The sequence below is a fragment of the Dipodomys merriami genome, unplaced genomic scaffold, assembly GCF_024711535.1.
Source record: "Dipodomys merriami isolate MVZ:Mamm:240054 unplaced genomic scaffold, mDipMer1.0.p SCAF_36, whole genome shotgun sequence".
Lineage (NCBI taxonomy): Eukaryota > Metazoa > Chordata > Mammalia > Rodentia > Heteromyidae > Dipodomys > Dipodomys merriami.
In genome coordinates this window covers 10,153,614-10,177,081 of record NW_027205159.1, presented here as the reverse complement: position 1 = coordinate 10,177,081, position 23,468 = coordinate 10,153,614, and the positions used below count along the sequence as shown (strand labels likewise).

General features: G+C 41.8%; 1 protein-coding gene, 1 non-coding gene and 1 pseudogene across 4 annotated transcripts in view; 2 read left to right on the top strand and 1 right to left on the bottom strand.

Annotated features, from left to right (window-relative positions):
• Sh3rf3 (SH3 domain containing ring finger 3) overlaps positions 1-23,468 on the bottom strand; it is a 358,300-nt gene that overhangs the window by 314,266 nt on the left and 20,566 nt on the right. The window lies entirely within an intron of this gene.
• Positions 14,519-14,712, top strand: LOC138804394 (small nucleolar RNA SNORA73 family; annotated as a pseudogene).
• LOC138804392 (U6 spliceosomal RNA) lies at positions 22,600-22,705 on the top strand. Its single transcript, XR_011365229.1, has one exon. It is a non-coding gene; the product is annotated as a U6 spliceosomal RNA (small nuclear RNA).

Sequence of the window (23,468 nt, the reverse complement as noted above, 5' to 3'; positions counted from 1 at the left end):
TGTAGTGTCTAGGTTGGACCACAGCTATGCTAAAATTTTCTTTATTGTCCTCTGAATAAATGATAATGCTGGTGTAGCTTTAAGAAAAGCAAAAATTACCTTCAGTGAAGAAATTCAAGGCAAGAGACTGAAATGGGCTCCTTAGTGAAAGACCTACCCCAGTCCCAGTGACTACAGGCCATTGCTACCTTTAGACTGATCTAAGAAGCATTTCTGTCAAGAGCCAAAGAGTACATCCTCTCAGCTTATGGGTCAAGGGTCTCTGTCTGTTACAACTGCCGACCCTCTGTAGAAGGATGTATACATGTACATGTGTCTCTGTCCCAGCTACCACTGCTGTCATTTGCCAAGCCCATCTAAAGGCTTTATTTCTCATGTCCCTGCCACCAAATTTTGTTTTTCTTCTAACACAGGTAAGGGAATTCTAGCACCCTGTACTCTATCCACAACTTCTCTGTCAGACAACAGTATATCCCAGCAGGAAGGGAACAGGAAGGGATGGGTGTGGGGAAAATTGGCATGACCCCATATAGGTGATCAGCATTAGTAGACACTGTTTTCTCCAAGCTAAACTCAATCTGCTTGACACAAATGGTAAAGAGGTATGTAAAATTAGTACCTCTTCCCTTAGTTGTTGGAGGTGACAGTTAAAGATGGATTTAACTCAAGTTAAACTCAAGTTAAACCTTCAAGTTTAATTGTCCTCAGCCCAAAACAAAGAGGTAGCAATCCAGGAATGATAACACCTAGAGGCAGAATACAAAATCCCATCAAAGCTCATAGCTAAGAGGGATGGAAAAATGATTCCATATTAAACACTGGAAATATAAGTCATTGGAATAAAAACGTTTCTCAATTATATGCCAAATAAGATAATAGGTAAGGGCCTTTTCAAAAGGAAAATAGAACTTCCACACTGCTATGCTTCTTTGCAGTGTGGTTCAAGGTAGTATCTGACCACCATGATCCCATCATCATCATTTAATTTAAATTCCTTTAAATCCTTATGCTTTAAAACTCTTCTAGCACACTGGGGACCACCTCCAGTTATTACCAACTGGCCAAGTTCACCCTTAACTTTCAGAGATTTTGCCACCAGACATCACCTTGGTAGCCTAAAATCAACTGTGTGAATGCTGTCCCTTAGCTCTTTCATTCAAGCATGGGACTAAACCACTTGAGCCACAGCTCTACTTCTGGCTTTTTAGTGGTTAATTTGAGATGCCAACACAAAACAAAACAAATGTACCCCAGAATATCCCAATCATGAAACTGAAACCAGCCTTATTCTATCAGACATTTGGTACATTCTTTCATTTATATTTGGTCAAACCACAAATACTTGGGTAATAGACTAGAGACATCATGAAAAATATATTGTCTGGGAAAACAAAGCAATTACCAGGATGTTTCCTTCTTACATTTATCTGCCAACAGCGCCCAGCACTGTGTTATATGTTATTCACCGTGGGAGAAGAGAATTCCCAAGCTTAAGATATTAGTTCTTAAGGAGGCCCTGACTGCCCTTTTATGACCCTTAAGCATTCACTTAAAATTTCCTTTTCCCCACACTATAATCATGTCTCACTAGATAAGCAACCAAAGATAATACCCTACAGTCATCACATTATACACCTAAAACAATAACCATACTGCTGAAAGGCAGCTGGTACACAAGTTCTGTGTGTGTGTGTGTGTGTGTGTGTGTATGTGTGTGTGTGTGTGTGTGTGTCTGTCTGTCTGTCTGTCTGTCTGTCTGTCTGTCTGTCTGTGTCTGTGTCTGTGTACTGGGGCTTGAATTTAGAACCTCATGCTCTCATTTAGCTTTTCTGTGCAAGACTGGTGCTCTACCACTTGAGCCACATCTCCACTTCTAGTTTTTTACTGGTTAACTGGAAAAAAGAGTTTCTCAGATTTATCTGCCTGAGCTGACTTTGACCCTAGATCCTAGGGATTATAGGTGTGAGCCATCATGCTAGGGTTAAAAATGTAAGTTTTTTGCCATGTAAAGGAAGAGTTTTGGGGGATTTTTCATTTTGTTTTCATCTTGTTTTGTTTTGTTTTGTTTTTTGTCTTGTTTTTCTGGTCATCTGCAGTCTCTGACACTTGGTGTCCACATGTAAAAGGATCCAGCCATTCTATTCCCATCAAAGGACTGAGGGAGTGATAAGAGAGTGGAACAAGAGTCCCTGACTCCGTGAGTCAGAACCATTTCTTACACTGGTTCATTTACACAGAACCTGGCAGGAATTTTAACAGCCCCGATAAGATGTTCTGTACACTTCTCCTGAGACTTCCTAAGGAATCATACATGCCTCACCACCTACACCCAAAGCAAGCTCCTGGCACTGGCCTTGGGTCTTTTCAGAGTCAATTTTAAAGCCAAAGTATTTATAGACAAAAACAAGCAGGTGTCTTACCTCAGCTCCTGTCTCTGTGGGCCAGAAAAATGCCTGAATCAGTACCCACTATAAGTCACTCTGTGTATGGAAAGCATGCGCAAGGAGCAGGTTGAAGAGGGGACAGTTGTTACAGACACTGGTACAAACTGAGTACCTATGATGCATACTATATGCAATACCCAGCCTCCATTACCAGAGACATCACCCAGTGTTTGACAGGCATTACAGCCCACCTCTCCGGGGGCATCTTGTTTCCACAGAAGGTAAATGAGGCTCTGGGAGCTATACCTCACCTAGGAGGGCACACAATAGGTAGGAATGGGAGTTGGCCTTTATAAGCCTTAGTGGCTCTACTTCATCCTTGTACTGACTCGGACAAAATCCTAAACAGAATTAAACTCAATCCTATACACCATGGTCAAACTCAGAAAAGAAGCTCCTCACCTCTCAAATGTCCCCAGAATTCAGCTCCTCTATGACCACAAGAACCTGTACTGTCAGTATAATTTCATGCACAGAGGCCTAGAAGAAAACAGGAATCCTCATGTAGCTTCTACTTTAAGTGAACAGTCAATAGTTTAGAGCTCACAAGCAACCAGGACCTTCCATCTTTTCCAAGTTCATACCCAAGCCAGAGCTCAGTCCTCCCCTTTCCTGGGTCTCCAGGCCTTACCTAAACTCCTCTCAACAATGCCATTGGCTTATAGCTCTTTTCACCTCTCAGTAGCTAGCAATGCTACAAGTAAGACTTTACAGTCCTGATGCCTCCACTTCACCAGCTGTTGACATGACTCTGCCCCTCCTAGCTCAGCTGACAGCCTTCAGACCTGTTTTTCAGAGTTGGGACGCAGGACCCCATGGCTAGGTTTGAACCTATTTCCACAGTATTTGAGGTCTAGGATCCAAAGAGTATTTATTCTCATGGGGAAAGAGTACACTCAAATATGCTTACTTTATATAGAGTTATTGCAAAGATTAAATTTGATAAAGCTCAAAAAGCATGAAGAGTTCAGCCCACAGACATTTGACACAGGATCTCCCCATGACAGAAGCTTCAGCCTCATCCTCACCACACTGAATGTCCCATCCCATTGACTGTCCTATCCCACCACCTGTTCTTTCCTCAGGGCACAGGGCTGTGTCCATCAATCTGCTCCTGCATGTCCATTTCTAACTTTAGTTCTGTCCCTTTCTCTGCCAGCTAGTTACTATTCCTTATCTAGCAAGTGCAGGCTATCCTCCAAGAAGACCTCCTGGCCTGTCTCTGGGCAGTGACTTCATGCTTTTCTATAACTATGGTCACCTTCCTTGGCAGCTACCAACTGGTCTGGCTGTTCAGCCTGCAAGACCGTTGGTTCTCAGAAGGCAGAGAAGTTATTTCTAAGGGACACTTTGTCTAGGCATGTCCTGGCACACATCTACACCATGGATACATAAATCAATTGATAATGCCATAAAGAATAACTGTATCTTGGCAGGCTACAGGTTGAGTACAACTCCTAAGTTAAAAAGAAAACCTAGGGAGACCAGAGGAAGATGGTGGAAGAGAAGCTGGGGGCTAAACAAGCTCTCTCATAGAAACCAGTTTTAGTGTTCCAGTGAACAGTTCTAGGCTAGAGAATCACACCAAGTATGCCATCACAGTACAGAGTTTGGCCAGAGCTTGGTCAAGGAGACAGACTTGAGCACTTGCTGGTAGCTGCAGCTGCGGCAGTGGCTGTGGCTGCAATACCAACAGAGAAAGTCGGGAACATATGCCAGATGAGGCATGCGACCAGATTCTACTAACTACCAGCAAAAACTGACAAGAGCTGATTGCAGACCAGGGACGGCCCAGGAGCCAAGTGTCTGGTGTGAGTAGAACCCTGACATACTCACTCCCTCTCACTGAGCTATGGTGGGAAGGCAGCTGCCCCACCACCACCGGAAAAGATCCCCATCTTTGATACTGACAAAGGCCAGGCCAAGCAGCTAACTCCAACCCAGGCCTTGGAAGAAAACATTTGGAGCCATTAGTATGTCATGGGAACCTGACCTGACCTGCCAGGCTCAGCTCCACCCAGGGGAAAGTCACACCGCCCAGGCAGAGGTAGCCCTGCCACCGAAGGAGTGACTTTATTCACCAGGTAAACAGAACCAGAGGCTGCCCCTCTCCACCGCACCTACACAAACAACTGAAACTCAGTAAGCATAAACCATGAGAAAGGCTCCAGGCTGGGCTCTGTGAGTGTCTCAGGAGCTAGCTCACCAGGGAAAAGCTACTGATTGCTGGTAGGCCTCAACCCTACCCAGAACCTAGCCTCATCACAGAAACACCAAGCTAGAGAAAACAGCCATCTTCCTCTTTTGTGATACTCAAAACAGATCTCCCTCACACTGAACTAGCTTGGGAGGAGGATAACAAAGTCCTGGATAAGGCAGAGCTGTCGGCCTGCTCAAACTCACCGACTTAAGAAACCAATCAAGCCTCTGGAAAACCAAACACCACAAGCAGACCAGAGACTCCACCAAGAGACTGGTAATGGACACAGGGGAGATCCAAGATCTCCCCCCCTCCCCCGCCAAAAAAAATCAAAAACTCTTTTTTCTACCTATTTTTTTAATTATTTTTTAATCGTTTTCTATTTTTTTCTTTTTTTCTTTAATAATTTTTATTTTGGGAGTGTATGTGTGTGTGTGTGTGTGTGTGTGCTTTTTTAAAAAATCTCTTTTGACCTTTTGGTCCTTTTTTTTTCGTTTTCCTTTTTTTTTTTCTTTTCTCTTTCTTTTTTGCATGACTTAATTGCAGTTCTGCTCATCCCCAGATATAGACCCGTTGTTGATTATTAGACTTTATCCCTCATTGTATACATACTTAATCCAGAAATTTATTACTCAATTCACAACCTCTTAGGCTTAACTTCTTTAATAGTATAGTAGTATTATTTCTTTATACCTATATAACTTTCAAGTTTTCCAATTTTAAGAATTTTTTTTATTTTTCCTTTTTATCTTTCCCCTCCTCTCATCCTATCCTTTTCTTCTCTCAATATAATTTCTTTATACTTACATAATTTTAGTGTTGTATTTTTTAAATTAAATTTATTTTTTCCATTTTTTCTTTTTTTATCTCTTTTCTATCATTCTGTCCTATCCATTTCCCTCTCTGAGATTAGGACTTGGTTAAATTCACTCTCTTATAGCTCTCCACATCCCTCTAATCCTATTTTCCCCCACAATTCTCCCTAAACCTAATAATTTCTGGTTTTCTGAATCCCTCTTTGATGGTCTTAGCCCATTAATCCATAGTTGTTTGGTGTTGAATAGACTGTATCTGTTGAAATAGATTGTATCTGCACCAATTTTGACTGTGCAACTACAGGACTCTGGTTGATGCTTGCCTTAATATAGTGTTATAGCACAAAATTGGTGTTACTTTCATACTAAATGGGCAGAAAAATCCAGAGAAACACAAGAAAAATGAAAGGTCCAGATATCTCAGTTCCCACTCAGGATAATCAGGTGACAGAACAGTTAATGAATAATCCAGAGGAGAATTCCCAAAAAGCTCTACAAATACTACTGGTAAACATGGTGAATGAAAAGATTGAAAACCTGAAAAGGACTCAGTGTGAGCATGATAGGGAGCGAGACGAGGCAAACCAAAGATTAATACAGAAACTTCACAAGCATGGTGAGGCTAACCAAAAATTACTACAGGTATCTCGTGAGTTTGAGGAAGATACTCAAAACTTATTACAGGAATTGCGTGAGCAGGTTCAGAACAGTCAAAGAGAAAGACAGGAATTCCGTGAGCAGGCTGAGATCAGTCAAAGAGAAACACAGGAATTCCATGAGCAGGCTGAGAACAGCCAAAGAGAAAGACAGGAATTCCATGAACAGGAAGAGAACAGTCAAAGGGAAATACAGGAATTGCGTAAGCATGAGAAAGCTAATCAAACAGTAATACAGGAATTGTGTGAGCGGGATGAGAATGGACAAAGACCAATAGAGGCATTCATAAATCCATAAATAGACAGCGAAGGAATCCAGAGAGACCACAAAGGGAATGCTGAATGGAGCCCATCAGAAGAAAAGGGAGTCCAAGGAAACCATAACCAATCAACGAAGTGATTTGAGAATAAACACTGAACACCAAATTAAGGAAGTAAAGAAGTGCATACAATACCTAAAACAAAGCTCTAACAAACAATTCAAAGCCATCATATCATCAAGAACTCTAACAACAACAGAAGCTGGAGGGGATGTGGACAGATGGGAACCTTAGTGCATTGTTGGTAGGACTGTAAACTTGTTCAAACACTTTGGAAAGTAGTATGGAGGTTCCTCAAAAGACTCTACATAGAGTTCCCCTATGACCCAGAAATCCCACTTTTGGGCATTTACCCAAATGATCACAAACAAGACCATACCAAAGCTACCAGCACAACTATGTTTATTGTAGCATTATTTACTATAGCTAAGATATGGAACCAACCCAGATGCCTATCAGTAGATGAATAGACCAAGAAAATGTGGTATATATACACAATGGAATTCTATGCCTCCATCAGAAAGAATGACATTGCCCCATTTGTTAGGAAATGGAAAGACTTGGAAAAAATTATATTAATGGAAATAAACCAGGCCCAAAGAAACACAGGTCCCATGGTTTCCCTTATTTGCAGGAACTAGTATATGTCTGAGACAAGCAGAAACGGTCAGATAAGTTGATATTAGGTGAAATGAACCCCAAGATAAGCATTCAAATGTTTTTTTTCTTTCTTGAGATTGTTTCTAACATATTTATAAGATGATTTCTTTGTTGCTTTCTATGTTCCTCCCCTACGGTATTACCCCTGTTTTCACTGTATTTGATGTTGGTATAATTTGTGGAGGGGAAGGGAAAAGAGAAAAATTGTTTAAATAGGGATACAGGTGGACCCACTGCAACAATGAGAAGTAAAAGACGTTATGTTGAAAAACAAACTTTACAACTTTGGCCGGGGGGCGGGGGGAGAAGGGGGGAGGGATTGGAAAGGCTGGGAAGGGGAAACAAAGGAGGAGACAACAATGCTTGTTAAGAAATGTACTCACTACCTTGCCCATGTAATTGTAACTGCTCTGTACAGTATTTTCACAATAAAAAAATGACAAAAAAGAAAGAATCTGAAGCCCTCAAAGCTGACCAATTAGAAGGAAAGAAAATACAAAACAATGTAGAAAGTCTTGACAGTAGGTTAGAACATGCAGAAGATTGAATCTCAGGGAATGAAGACAGCCTAGATATTATACAGAAAGAACATACAACTATCCAAGACAAATCCAAGAAATATGACAGATCTATTCAACATTTGGAAGACACCATCAGAAGGTCTAATCTGAGGATAATGGGTGTAGAGACAGAAGTTAATGGTCTAGGAAATTTGTTTAACAGGATCCTAGCAGAGAACTTTCCAAACATGCAAAAAGATAGGCCTATTCAGATACAAGAAGCTTTTAGAACCCCAAATAGAACAGACCAGAACAGGACATCCCACCATAATATTATACTCTGCAGAGGATCAATTCAGACCAAGGAAAGGATCCTTAAAGCTGTCAAGGAGAAAAGATCAATCACCTATAAAGGGAAACCACTTAGAATCACCTCAGATTTCTCAGCAGAGACAAAGCTAGAAGAGCCTGGAATGATGTATGCCACGCCCTAAAGACAAACAACTATCAACCAAGAATACTGTACCCAGCTAAACTCTCCTTCATAACTGAAGGTCAAATAAAATCTTCCATAGCAAAGAAAAACTGAAACAATATATCTCCACCAAACCAGCCCTACAAAAGATACTTAAAGATGTCCTACACATAGAAAAAACAACAAAACCACAATAAAGGCCAAGAAACTGCACCCAAACTGAGAATCCAAGAACCGTAGGAAGAACCTAGCTCTCACAGCCCCTAAGAAGGTGGGTAACACGCAGGAACTACCAAACACCTCAGTCCTAACTCTCAACATTAATGGACTTAACTCACCACTTAAGCAACATAGACTGTCTAGTTGGATTAAAAGGCAAGATCCCTCTATCTGCTGCATTCAAGAGTCAGACCTTGCCCTTAAAAACAAACATATTTTGAAAGTGAAAGGCTGGAATAAAATCAACCAAGCATACAGGTGGACTCATTGCAACAATGAGATGTACAAGACATTATGTCGAAAAAAGAGCTTTACATAGCAATCAAACCAGCTTGGTACTTGCACAAGAACAGACTTCAGGAACAATGGAATAGAATTGAAAACCCACAAATAACCCACAGACCTATAGCCATCTAATCTTCGATAAGGGAGCTAAAAAAATAGAATGGAAGACAGCCTCTTCAGTAAATGGTGCTGGCAAAATTGGTTAACTACTTGTAGAAAACGAAAGCTAGATCCTTATATATCACCCTGCACCAGAATCAACTCCAAATGGATCAAAGACCTCAGAGTCAAAGCAGACACTCTGAAAACATTACAGGATGGAATAGGAGAAACCCTAGGTCTCCTTGGCACAACCTGGAATTTTCTTAAAAGAGACCCAGAAACACAACAAATCGAAGAAAGGTTGGACAAATGGGATTGCATGAAATTGCAGATTTTTTGCATAGCAAAGGACATAGCTAGCAAGATCAATAAAAAGCCCACGGGTTGGGAGAAGATCTTCACTAGGGGCTCATATCTAAAACATACGTAGAACTCAAAAAATTAAATCCCCCAACAACAAATCCTCAAAGAAACAACTGCCCAATAAATAAGTGGGCTAAAGACTTAAAGAGAAACTTCTCTGAAGAAGAAAGAAGGATGGCCAATAGACACATGAAGAAATGCTCAACCTCCCTAGCCATAAAAGAAATGCAAATCAAAACAACATTGAGATACCACCTCACCCAGTTAGAATGGCAAAAATCAAGAACTCTAATAACAACAGATGCTGGAGGGGATATAGACAGAAGGGAACCTTACTGCATTGTTGATGGGAGTGTAAACTTGTTCAACCACTTTGGAAAGCAGTATGGAGGCTCCTCAAAAGACTTCACATAGAGCTCCCCTATGACCCAGCAATCCCACTTTTGGGCATTTACCCAAATGATCACAAACAAGACCACACTAAAGCTACCAGCACAACTATGTTTATTGCAGCATTATTTACCATAGCTAAGATATAGAACCAACCCAGATGCCCCTCAGTAGATGAATGGATCAAGAAAATGTGGTATATATACACAATGGATTTCTATGCCTCCATCAGAAAGAATGTCATTGCCCCATTTGTTAGGAAATGGAAAGGTTTGGAAAAAATTATATTAAGTGAAGTAAGCCAGGCCCAAAGAAGCATAGGTCCCATGGTTTCCCTTATTTGCAATATCTAGTATATCTATGAGTCAAGCAGAAAAGGTCAGATAATGTGATGTTAGGAAAATGAACCATTAGATATGTATTTAAATGTTTTTTTCTTTCTTGCATTTGTTTCTAACACATTTATAAGATTATTTCTTTGTTGCTTTGTATGTCCCTCCCCCACGGTATAACCCCTGCTTTCACTATATTTGATGTCGGTATAATTTGTGGAGGAAAAGGGGAAAAACAAGTCGTTCAAGGATACAGGTGGACCCGTTACAACAATGAGAAGTACAAGTTGTCATGTCGAAAACAAACTTTACAACTTTGGTGGGGGGGCAGGATTGAGTGGGGGGGCGGGGGGAGGCTGGGAAGGGATGTGAAAGGTAAACAAAGGAGGAGGCTGCAATGCTTGATAAGAAATGTACTCATTATCTTACCCATGTAATTGTAACTCCTCTGTACAGTATGTTCACAATAAAAAAATTAAATTAAATTAAATTTTTTTAAAAGCCCATGAATTGGGAGAAGATCTTCACTAGTCATACAACAAGGGGCTCATATCTAAAACATACGTAGAACTCAAAAAATTAAATCCCCCAACAATAAATCCTCAAAGAAACAACTGCCCAATAAATAAGTGGGCTAAAGACTTAAAGAGAAACTTCTCTGAAGAGGAAAGAAGGATGGCCAATAGACACATGAAGAAATGCTCAACCTCCCTAGGCATAAAAGAAATGCAAATGAAGACAACATTGAGATACCACCTCACCCAATTAGAATAGCTATAATCAAGAACTCTAATATCAATGGATTCTGGAGGGGATTGTTGGTGGGAGTGTAAACTTGTTCAACCACTTTGGAAAGACTCCACATAGAGCTCCCCTATGACCCAGCAATCCCACTTTTGGACATTTACCCAAATGATCACAAACAATACCATATCAAAGCTACCAGCACAACTATGTTTATTGCAGCATTACTTACCATAACTAAGATATGGAACCAACCCAGACGCCCCTCAGTATGAATGGATCAAGAAAATATGGTATATATACACAATGGAATCCTATGCCTCCATCAGAAAGAATGACATTGCCCCATTTGTTAGGAAATGGAAAGACTTGGAAAAAATTATATTAAGTGAAGTAAGCCAAGCCCAAAGAAACATAGGTCTCATGGTTTCCCTTATTTGCAATAACTAGTGTATGTCTGAGACGAGCAGAAAAGGATAGATAAGATGATGTTAAGTGAAATGAACACCAAGATAAGGACATAAGTGGTTTTTTTTCTTTCTTGCTATTGCTTCTAACATATTTGTAAGGTACCACATGATTTTTTTTGTTGATTTGTGTGTCCCTCCCACACTGTATTTGATGTTGGTATAATTTGTGGAAGGGAAGGGAAAAAAATTGTTTAAATGGGGATACAGGTTGACCCATTGCAACAATGAGATGTACAAGATGCTATGTCAAAAAATGAACTTTACAATTTAGGTGGGGGTACGGTTGTGGAGATGGGAGGGAAGGAATGGAAGGGAAAAAAACTAAGGAGGCAGCAATGCTTGATAAGAAATGTACTCATGTAAATGTAACCTCTCTGTACAATATTTTCACAATAAAATAAAAACTTACTTAAAAAAAGAAAAAGAAAACTTAGGCAGGTGCCAGTGGCTCACACCTACAATCCTAGCTACTCAGAAGGCTGAGATTATGAGGATTACAGTTCAAAGTCAGCCTAGGTAAGAAAGTTTGTGAGACCCTCATCTCCAGTTCACCACCAAAAAGCCAGAAGTAGAGCTGTGACTCAGGTGGTAGAACACCAGCCTTGAGTGAAAAAGCTAAGGGACTGTGCCCAGACCCTGAGTTCTGGCCCTAGACAGAAGAAGAAAAGGAGAAAGAGAAGGAGTAAGACACAGGTAAAACAAGTTGACTCTTCATCTATTAAGTATGCAGCAGTAAATAAAAGATGCATTTGACATGTCATGTGTGGCAGCCCTCATGATTCCAACAACCCGTATGCATTCATATACTCCTAATCCCCAGGCCAGGATGGACAAGCACACATCACCTCATGATGAGAAACTGAGGTCAGAAGTGGTCCTGAGGGGAGACACAGACGAGTTCTGTGCCTGGATGGGTCTTATGTTCCCATTCAGAATGGCAGGTGACAGAGCTCCAAGATGAGTAAGTCAAAGCAGAGCCCAGGCCACCTGGCTCAAGCTCAGCTGTGGCTCAAATAGCCAAGGCACAGACAGTTTGTAGTAAAGATGAACAAAGCTTTTATTGCAAAATTGTTGGAGTAGAGCTGAACCAGGCAAGTATTCAGTAATGTTAGGCTTCTGTTACTAGAAAAGACAGCTTTGAAGAGAGCCAGGCCAGAGCAGGGGCCCCAGGACCCCATATAAAAGTCCTTAGCCAATAACATAATCCCCTTGGATAGTGTTACAACTCTCTGGGAAATCAAGTTGAGGAGATCTCATTTCATGAGAACCTACTGGGGTGCCAGGAGCATAATATGCTACCAGTGCTTACCTAAAAGCCCTGCCTGCTCTCCAACCCCTCACCCCCCCACCGCCGCCACCAAGAGTCCTTACCAGGGTCCAAAAGTGCAGCTCTTTCAAAGTAGAAATGAGCTAAAGTCTATGTAACCCATGTATGATTTCAGGGAGAATAAAATTTTATTAACCTTTACATGATATTCTTCAAATAAGAAATAGTATGAAAAGAAAACATTGAATTGCCACCATTAGCCAGGAAGAATAAATCACATGTCTCTATGAAGACCTGGCTCTACCTTCGCAGGTAGATGGCTTTCTACAACTGCCCTTTACATCATTTTGTTAATTTAAAAATCTTACCCTTAGAGGTTCCTTTCCCCTGAAACATTTAAAGATCAGGATCCAGGTAAGATTATCATCTGGGAAAGCCCAACAGAGGAAAATGGAGATGACTGGAAAAATGAAGAAGGAATAAAAACCTGACCTTGTGTGGGAAGAGTACCTGAGCCAGCCCCAGCCCTCCAATCCATCCTTCCACAATTCCATCTCACTCCAAAGTACCAAAATGAGTTCAACCTACTAAGGTGTACTGCAAATCAGAGAACAAAGCAGTTGGGAGGACAGCCAGCACAGCACGACTGTTGAATAACAACAGTTAAGGCAGACATGGGCCCTGGGCTTCTAGACATATGGGTGATTTCCTGCAAGCGCAAACCATCCCCACAAAGGGTTCCTGGGCATTGCCAGATCATAGTAGAGCTCCTTAATGGACCTTCATAATGACTTTAACTTGCTGCATAAGTCCATTTTTGTTACTGTAAGAAAATAAGTAAAGCTAGATATTTATAAAGAAAAGAGATTTATTTTGGTTTGTGTTTCTGATTCTAAGTCAAGGGATACATCTAGATAAGACTGTGCTTCTGGCCATGATGCAGGGCCAAGTCTAACTTAGCTCTGTATCACCCCACTGATAAAGAATGCAAACCAGCTGAGGGGCCGTGAAGGCCAGGTCCCTCAAGAAAAGCAAGTGTTTCCATCCCAGAAGCCTGCTCACCAGGACCTCTGTTCCTCAATACTGGAAGACAGAAGGGGCAGGGATGCCACCTCCCCTGCACTTTCCCTAAAGCCACTTCCAGTCTACATCACCTCCCCTATGCTGGGATAGTGGGAATCATAAGGGGTGCCTTCCTTTTGCCCCTCCCTTTCTCAACTTGTGCCACTTAACTAAGTACAAAAGGCACCAGGTGGGCCCTAAGTTCAACTAATCCCATGAGCCAAGTGACACACAGAATGATATTTTGACCAAATAAAAACTCTGGAAAGCAGATTTAAACCCATGAGATCTGTGTAACAACCACAGCATACTGATCTCACAGTGTATTAGCACAGTGGGTCAGGTCTCAGGCAGAGGCCTAACAGTTACTGACCAGGCCTATGACACTGCACATGTGTGGTAATCCTAGATAGTCACACTGTCAAATTCTTTAGTTTGAACCTGCACTTCATTTTATACCAGGTCCTGCCAATGATGCAGTAGGTCCAACTGTTTGATGTCCCAAAAAACTAGGAGGCAGGTAAATGGGCACTAAAAAAGCAGGTCTGCAGATAGACAGAATGTAACTCATGTAGAATCAAGCCAAGATGGATGAGAGCTCAGCTCAGGACAAACCATCCAATGGAAAAGAACACCACTGAGGAATGAGCCAAGACCATTCCAAGAGCATCAAAAATAAAGTAATGTGGATAACAATGTTCTGTTGTGATGTACTTGCCTACAGTAGTGACAACTCTGTACATCACTCCACCTGCTGGTGCAGATTCAGACACATTGCCCTGTGCTCAGCTCAGTGCTTGGTCTACTTATAAGCTTAATAGTTTCCTAGAAATCATAGTAAATTTTCCGCCTTTTAATACTTACATTATTTCCTTTTCAATACCACCAAGTCTGTCCAACTTTGGGGCAATATAATTGCCTTTCCAAAACTCAACAGAAATATTTTAAAATTTTGTAAAGAAGATAAAGCAAAAAAAACCATATGATTTTAACTTTATTTTCTCAGTAATGAGATAAACTCCTACTTTTCCATGAAAGATGAATCAGATTGTTCAGAAACAAATGTTCTCCACCAGCCTCACTTCTGCAGGTGTAAGGCTAACACCAGCTCTGTTCTGTTATTTGCCCTAATGGCTATCTTCCACTTCATGGGATCATTTCACAGTGGTGGTCTTGTCTTACAGATGGACATTTTCCTATGGCAGGGTTCATTCTTTCCATCAAAATGCACTTCTCTTCTGGGCTCTTTCCAGATAGCATAGGGAAACAGAGGGCTCTGCCCTATGATGTACAGTCCCTTTCCACCATGGAGGAGATTAAGCTTGGCTTGTGTCTGAGACTACATATTTCTAAAACCTCTCAGAGTCCAGTGGACAAAGACAGGAGATGCACCATGCAGAAAAGAGTCCTAGATCATTCAACCTTGATATAAGTTAGTATTATATGTTTGTTACCTCGATGAAACACTCTTATACTATTAATGTATGCTGATTACAAAATGGCAGGAAAAAATTGCTAAGTCTTACTATATTCATTTATGAATACCTTGTTTTGAAAAAGAAATTTTAATGCATTTCTTTGCTAAGCACAGAGGCCTGCTCCTGTAGTCTCAGCACTTGTGAGGCTGAGGAGGGAGTATTTTTTTTTTAATCTAAAAGTTGCCAGCTAGCCTGAGAAAAATAGGGGTGGAGCACTTGCTTCACATGTACAAGGTCTCCTTCCATCTCCAGCACTGAAACAAGCAAACAAAGGAAAAGGCTCAGCTGTAGTCAGAGTTTCATCCCAGGTAAGATAAAGTTTTAACCAGGGTATCAATTCCTCCATTTGAGAAAAGACAGGGTACAGACATCTTCTCGTCAAATCAAAGTGATAGTTTCTGTGGGTAATACAGCATTGCAAGACAGCAGAGTGGGAGATAGGCTGGGTCTACCACCACTGGGTCTCGGGGGACAGTAAGGGACATTCCAGGACACCACCTCCTCACTGCTCATACCCACCCCAGCTGGGCTCTGTTAATTAAATTTCCAGTGATGAGCTGCAACTATGAAGTGCTAACTCTTTATTAAATAAAGCAGTTGGAAGAGCACGATAATCCTCACAGCTTTAAATAAAACCTCTTAATACACAATGTAAATAATGACAGGCAAAAATCCAATTTCTACGCAGTGAACTTTCAAACACTCAGTTGTTTCCAGTAAATTAGCTTTCGTTCTGATGGCTATAATGCCGACATAGGCATATCAAGCACCCAGAACAGTGTCATTATACATCCATTCTTAACTTAGAGATGCCAGCCCAAAATTATTGACTCAACTCACTGCCTGTCAGCTCAGGAAAGCCCTACGTGAAAGGTCTGCCCAATGTACCAGAAAAAGGGCAGGTCTCCCCACCCATATTCTTCCAAAGACAAGGAAATATCCACCTCCCATTATGAGAGATACTACCTTGTCAGAAAACAGAAAACAAGGCAGATAACAGTTTTGTAACCCTGTATGCCTAAGATACCAGGGGGAATGGAAATCTGGAGACAGATTTGAATTCCCTCCAAAAGGAGATTTGAAGAAAAACAAAACTAGACTGCTGTGTCCTTCCAGACTGCTGAGACTATACTATTGGTCAAACTTGTCAGAAAAGTAATAACTTCCCATGGGGAAATTTCAGTAATCAGCTGGGTATGAAAAAGAAAATATGCTCATTCTGAGCTTTAGACCAATTCCTCAGCATGTGTTTTATAAACCCTCCAGGCTGTTATTACAGCTAAGCTCAAGCCAAAAATTCCTGTACTCCTTTGCAGCTTTTGTCATGATGACAATTCACAAATCAAAGGAAAAGTCTTTGTCTATAAGCCTTGTGAAACTACATTATGCAGTTAGATTTGTCACTATTAGTAACTATTAGAGTGGTCAGAATTATGTTAGCAGCAGAACTTTATAATGTCATCTAAAATGGTCTGATCAGTTAAAGAGGAGCTGTCCTGAAGTCACTGTGTAGCATGGGAAATGAGTCAGAACAGACACATGTGTCAGTATGAGACCCACACCAGGCTTCAGACTTTGCAGGGAAGAATGGGTGGAAAAAATATCTCACTAGTAACTTTATGTAGTGATTACATACAGACATATGGATACAGTGGGTTACTAAAATATATTAAAATCTGTTTCCTCTGTTCCTTTTACCTCTAGAAAACTTTAAATTACTTACATGGTTTGAATCCTATCGGACAGTGCTGCTTTAAAGTATAAAATAAAGAATTCAATCCCTCAAAAGAGGTTTATGTGAACACCTGTTAAACCATTAGCTTTTTGTAAATGTTTTTGAAACATGTAGGCACAGATTTCCAGGGAGGGAAAAAATTCTGTATTCAGTCTGTCTCCATAGCCACAACTGTTGAGTTCCACAAACATCTGGGCTGATTTTAACACTCAGTCCAAAGAGAAAGAGACCCAGATGGCAGGGGGATCTTGTATCTAGGCAAAAAAAGTTCCAAAGTGTTCAGGGTCTGGGCTACTATACATATTTTCCACAGTGATCATTACACTGTGTCAATCAAGAACTGGTCCAATATAAGCAAGGACCCAATGGCCGCTCTGCCCCTAGATACAGCAATGTTCTGCAGGCTTCTGTGTATTGATGTTCTAACCACAAACCCTTCCCATGAGCAAGGTAAATTAGAATCAGTGTTTCACCTTCTTCCATCCCTCCCCCCATCGACACCTGAAGCAAACAGATTCTTTATACACAACATGCCTCTGCATTCTGCCATGAACCTCTCTCCCACTGACTTGCATGCAACCTATTTTTTACACTATCATGTGGCAAAAGATGATATAAATATTTCAATTTTTCCCCCAGACTAACAATCTGTAAGGAGGTCAGACTCAATGCTATCCCAACTTACACTTTGGCTTCCTGTTCTTGAGAAATGAAGATCAAGGAATGGGTCCCACAGGACGGTGGAGCCAGCTTTAGTGCTGACCTAGTGCAGGCCCAGCCCATGGCTGCAACCAGCTATGCAACATCTCTATACCTCTCTTTTCCCATTAGCAAAACAGATTTGATTGCACTATCTAGTTCACTAAGTTATTAGAAAGGCTAAGTTACTGAATGAGCTGAATTTGTGTCGTTGGAATAAATATTTGTCTATGGAGTTATTTTTTAAGTGAAGTTCGGAATAGTGCTCAGATTACAAATAAAGCACCTCCAACAGTCCTCAGGTTACAGACAGAAGTGTCTAACCTAGTGCTAGAATATACTTTGTCCCCTACAGGTTCTGGTGCTAGGCTGGGGCCCCAATATAACTACATTAGGAGGTAATGGGTCTGTAAAGGTGGGGCCTTGTGAGGGGTGACTGTTTCAGGGGGCTCCACATTAAGAAAACGAATGCCCATTGCATGAGAATGGTTTAGGTCTCAGGACTGGATCAGTTTCCATGTAGGCAGGTTGTCACATAGTGAGACCACCATATGGCCAGCCTCTTTTGTACCAGCCTACTCTCACATGTGTTTCTGGTAAATGAAGCCATCTGACATGTTATGACAAGGCAGGAGGTCTTTGCTGGATGTACACACCCCATCTTGAACTTCCCAGCCTCAGTGACCTAAATGAATCTTTTCTTTATAAAGTCCCTAAGCTCAGGTATTTTGTTATAGAAACACAAATAAACTAAGACATGCGGTATTGCGCCTCTCATCACCACCATCTCTTCCTACATGAGGGCCCTCCTCACTTCCTTTCAGCTCAAGGCTCCTGAAGCCTCTAGGCCTTTATGCCTGATAGTCCCTCTACAGGAACACTCACTTCCTTCCTCTTCACCTGGCTATGTCCTGCTCATCTTCTGGGTGCACTGCTGGTGGAATTCTAGGTGTTGGTTCTCACAAGCTTTACATTTCTTTGCAAGTAGAAAATAGGCTGCTAGAAAAGCTCCCCCACGCTACTAACTTTCCCAGGCCTCCTGAAGTTCAGACCAAGGCAATGTGTCCCCCTGTTAGCACTATCTGGGACCCCCAGACACCCAATGTCAGGCTGCCCCTTACCAACCACCCTGGAACCCCAGCTGAAACAGGCTCAATGTGAGGAGAAGCTCCCAGCAGTCTTCCATCTTGTAGCCCAAGTCAAGAAGCACAACTGTACTATGCTAAAGCATGATTTTGACCTTCTAGTAGGGTTAAAAAATCCGTGACTGTAAAAATAACATTTTTTTTTAAAAACCTCCCTGTTATTTTCAAATGTAAATTAAGTCCAATTAGAGTAGATTCAGGCATTACAAAACATTTCCATTGCATCTAGTTTTTTGATTGCCATTTTAGTCAGTGTCTTGATTGAGCCCTGAAATTCCAGGCTTTAGCTCTCCACGAGGTGACTGCCACAACAGAGAGCCCACGCCTGACTCCCACTGGTGCAGAATAGACACTTGTGAGAGGACTCTTAAGCCGCCCATGCCACTGAACTATGCATGGCAGGTCACAGGCAAGGAGCTGCATGGACTGGTCTAATGCAGAAGAAAGCCTGGTTTGGAGCCAGTCCTCTGCGGCTCCTAAGATATGTGGTAACCTTTGAGATGAAAAGAGGTTTAGAAGTGCAAATGACTGTCAATATGAATATTAATAGCAGAACTATTAATAACTGAAGTTGTGTGCCAGACACTTGACTCTTGATTAAAAGAACTGAAGTTCAAGCCAAACCCAAAGACTTCTCTGCTCAGAGCCAACAGATCTACTGAAGACCTTGTCCCAGCGGGAGCAGAGAATGTTCTAAATGTCTTACTAAAGAAGTCTGAATAAAATCAGGCCAAAGTCAGCAGAGCCCTGACCAGGTCAATGTGAGATTTCTTGAGGTAGTAAGAGCTTGATTCTTTCTCCCAGAGCCCTGCATGTTGTCTGGTTCACAGAACATATGCAATCCATGCTTCCAATTAAGACAGAAATGAGTGAATAAATGAGAGAGGAGGGAGAAATTTGTAGTTAAAACTCAAAGTGTAAATAGGAAAACAAAGATTCCAACACTCACCTGGGCTCTGCCTGCTACACAGCATAAAATATTCAGGACTTTTTAAAAGTAAAATCACCTAATGGAACAGTTCTATAAACTGTGAATTCATCAAAGATTTTATATTTTTAAAAAACTGCCCTTGCTGCTGCTATCATTACAAAGATTTGAGACTAAAATGAATAGCAGCTGTCCTGCCAAACAAACAGTCTGTCTATGACCAAATCTTATAACTTCAAGGCTCAAATACACTAGGTTAAATTCTACTTCTTCAATCATGAATGTACTTTTCAGCATTAGAAATTATCCCTTTCACATTTTTAAATGCTGGGGCTTCTGCCTGACTAATGCCATCTTTAATTATACATAATCGAGTATTTTACTGTGATCTAATGGGGTCTATTACTCATCAAAATGGCACCAGTCAGCAATAATATTCCCCAGAGCCAATTACTCAACCTTCTTTCATTCTTCAGAAGCAGCAGCTGCACGTGCAGAAATCTATATACAGCTTGAGCTATAGCATCTTGCCAATTTGTCCAAAACTGATGAAAAGTGTCAAAAAAAAAAAACCCTCAATATGATGGCTTGCAGTAAACTCTTGGATGGCAGCATTAATGTGGGTTGATGGAGCTATGACTTCATGTACCTTTGGATCCCATCACATACCGCACAGGTGGGAGGGCCAAGCATTTCACACAGGAAGAAGCAGATCCTCTTTTTTGGGGGGGGGAGGGGGGTGAGGGCGGTCTGGTCATAGGGCTTGAACTCTGGGCCTGAGCGCTGTCCTTCAGCTCTTCAGCTCAAGGCTAGCGCTCTACCACTTGAGCCACAGCGCCACTTCTGGCTTTTTTCTTTTTTGCTTATGTGTTGCTGAGGAATCGAACCCAGGGCCTCATGCATGCAAGGCAAGCGCTCTACCACTGAGCCACCTTCCCAGCCCACAGATCCTCTTAAGGTCAGCATATGCCCAAGTCTTAAAACATGCAGGTGGAAGAGGTAGAATTCTACCCCCCATGCCAATATATTAAGTCTCTAACATGTAAGGCCAGAATACCCACACAAAAGAAGATGGTGAGGACACACTGAAGACCCAGCCACAGGGTCTTTTCTTTAGCTTGGATCCCACATTAATCCTGGTCTACAGTTCACTTCATTATTTGTTTGTGCCTGTACTGGGGATTGAACTCAGGGCCTCACACACTTGCTTGGCTTTTTCACTCAAGGGCTGACCACAGTTCCATTTCTGTCTTTTCACTTGTTAAATGGAGAAATGAGTCTAACAGACTTTTCTACTCATTTGGTTTGCAACCAGGATCCTCAGATCTTAGGGTCTGTATATATATAACGTGTAAGCTAGGCTTACAGGTTATATAAACCACCAACTCCTGGCTACAGTCTATTTTGATGGGCAGACTGAGTGATCATAAGTAAACCCAAAGCTCAGCAAAAGTTGACTCATCCCTAAAACTATCATCAAAAGAGACAAACTGCAAAGCCAAGAAATAATCACAAATACAGTTATAGAAATTATAAGTGTAAGGTCCACTCCTAGAAAGTGGGCAGACTCCTCCTTCTTCTCTGCCAAGTCTCCACCCAGTACCTGAGTTACCTAGGCAACTGGCACACCTAGAAGAGAACTCTACCAGAGCCAATCTAGCCACACCCTTCTCCCACGTGGCCCCACCTCCCCTTAACTGGCCACACCCTCTCCTCCCTTCCCCCAGTCCCCTACCCTAGAAAAGGCAAGGCCGGGGCCAGACTTCCCTTTTCCAGCCCTGTGGAGTGCCAACTTGGCCTGGGGCCAGCCAGTCCGGTGATTAAACCTATCCCTTACTTGAATACCTCGTGCTTGGTGTTCTCTTTACTCGCAGCCTCTTTAATTACCTAACAATGAGTATATCTGTGAATATGTACGTACGCGTACATGTATTACACATATATATGCATGCATACTGACATGTGTTAGTGATAGAATGAAGGATGAAACAGTCGGACTTCAATGCTGGACCTTTTAGCTCAACAACTGCTTATTAGCTTCTGAGTATTTACAAGAGAAATTTAAATTAATAAAGCAAGTCCTAGAAGCAGGAAAATATACTAGGAAGGTTATTTGATGGACCACAGACCAATAAATCATTTTGGAAAGAAACGGGGATCAATAGTGAATCATGAGACCTTGATATGCCCCTCTTGAATAATTGACGAGGGATCTTGTTTGGGCCATTTACAGTACTATGCTTAGCATTCCATTTAGCACTGCAAAATAATTCACTCAAGTGTTGGCTTCTTATCAGATCTGTTGACCAAGCAGCAGATGGCAAAGAATACACACAGATCTACTGTTTCTTTGGTATACAAACAGCACACTGAAGTTACTATTTAAGAGCTACCATTTATTCTGCCCTAGTGATAGGAAGGCACATAGACCCAGTACTCTACCACAGCATACAAGTTTCCCTGGTGTTTTTCTAACAAACAAAGCTGCCCTGGATCCCCGCTCTTTTCTTCAATTAAGCCTCTTAACAGCAACTAAAGGAAGATTGGGATTCTAAGAAGGAAGCATTCTGGCTTCCTCTAGGGGCCTGCAGGAGGGTGCTAGCCCACACCTCTTGTAGGGATGAAGAAGAATCTCATTGTGTGACCAATTGCAGGGTCCCTAAGAAGGAAGAGAGTGGGGAGGAGAAAGAACTTGCTGGGACAGTGGTGGGAGAAGAGAGCCTTTGTTAGGAGCATCCTAGAAGTCATTGGGCTTGGGAGAGAAGGCAAAGGAAAGCCTCTGGAAGGACAAGAAATCCAAACACTCACTTCTGGATGAAGCTCCCACCAAAGTACATGACAGCATGTCAGGGAAGGGGATGGCAAATGAGTAGCAAAGGAGAGGAAAGCAAACAAAAAAGAGAGAGAAAGAGAGGAGGGAGAGGAGAGCAAAAAGAGAAAAAGGTATGGAGGAGATGGAAGAGAAGAGTAGTAGTAGATAAAAGGACACCCATAATTTGGAGAAGGGAGAATTGCAGAGAGAAAAGGATGGAGGGAGGGAGGGAGGGAGGGAGGGAGGGAGGGAGGGAGGGAGGGAGAGAGAACAGAAACTGGGCATAGTGGCACACACCTATAACCCCAGCTATTGGCCCATAGAAGCAGATTCTTTTTAAGCATCAGGTCAACCCAAGCAAAGGTAGTAGCAAGACTCTGTCTCAAAAAGATGAAATAAAATAGAAAGAAAAAGAAAAGGATTGAAGGGTCAAATATTGTTCCTGTGGTAGAGCACTACCCAAACAAATGTAAAACCCTGGGTTTCAATGATATTAAGGTGCTAACTTTGCCAATATAAACACTAAAACCAGAATGATACAGGGAAGATCCGCATAGCCCCCACACAAGGATGACATGAAATTTGTGAAGCATTGCAAAATTTTTTAAAGATATTAAGATGTAGAACTTGCAAGGTCATCCAGTGCAGGCCACACACATCTTTCCCTGGGGTCCCACCACCCCACTTAGCTGCCTCAAGCTAGGGGAGGTAATAAAGGAGGGGCTGAGCCCCTGTGTGTCTTCATCAGCAGGTTTCCTGGGTGCTACACAGCCAGGAAACAACTGGTTCTTTCTTCTGCCACTGGACATTTGTGTGGCACGTGGCTTACCACACACTGGAAGCCTCTTGGCACAGAACCGATGCAAACACTCAATACAAATAGGCCTACAGTGCTTACAAGTGACATTATTTCATTATTTTCACTTGAGATCCTGCCTTCTTTTGGGGAACAGTCTCTCTCTGGGACCAAAGTGACTGGACTCATGCCCTTTGCCTGACTCCCAGTCTAATCTAAGAGCAGCCAGAGCAAACTGTCCAATAAATATGAGCCCCAACTATAATAGCCATTATTAAGGTTTCTCCCTTCTAATCATTGTTTTGGAAAACTAAGATTCTTTCCCAGTTGCTGGTGGCTAAGGCCTATAAGCCTAGCCACTCAGGAGGCTGAGAGTTCTAAGGATCATAGGTCAAAACCAGCCCAGCCAATAAAGTCCATGAGACTCTCATCTTCAATTAACCAGACAAAAAGCCAGAAGTGGAGCTGTAGCTCAAGTGGTAGAGCATCAGTATTGATCAAAAAAGCTACAGGATAATTCTCAGGCTCTGAGTTCAAGTCCCAGCACTGGAACGACAGGAAAAAAAGAAAG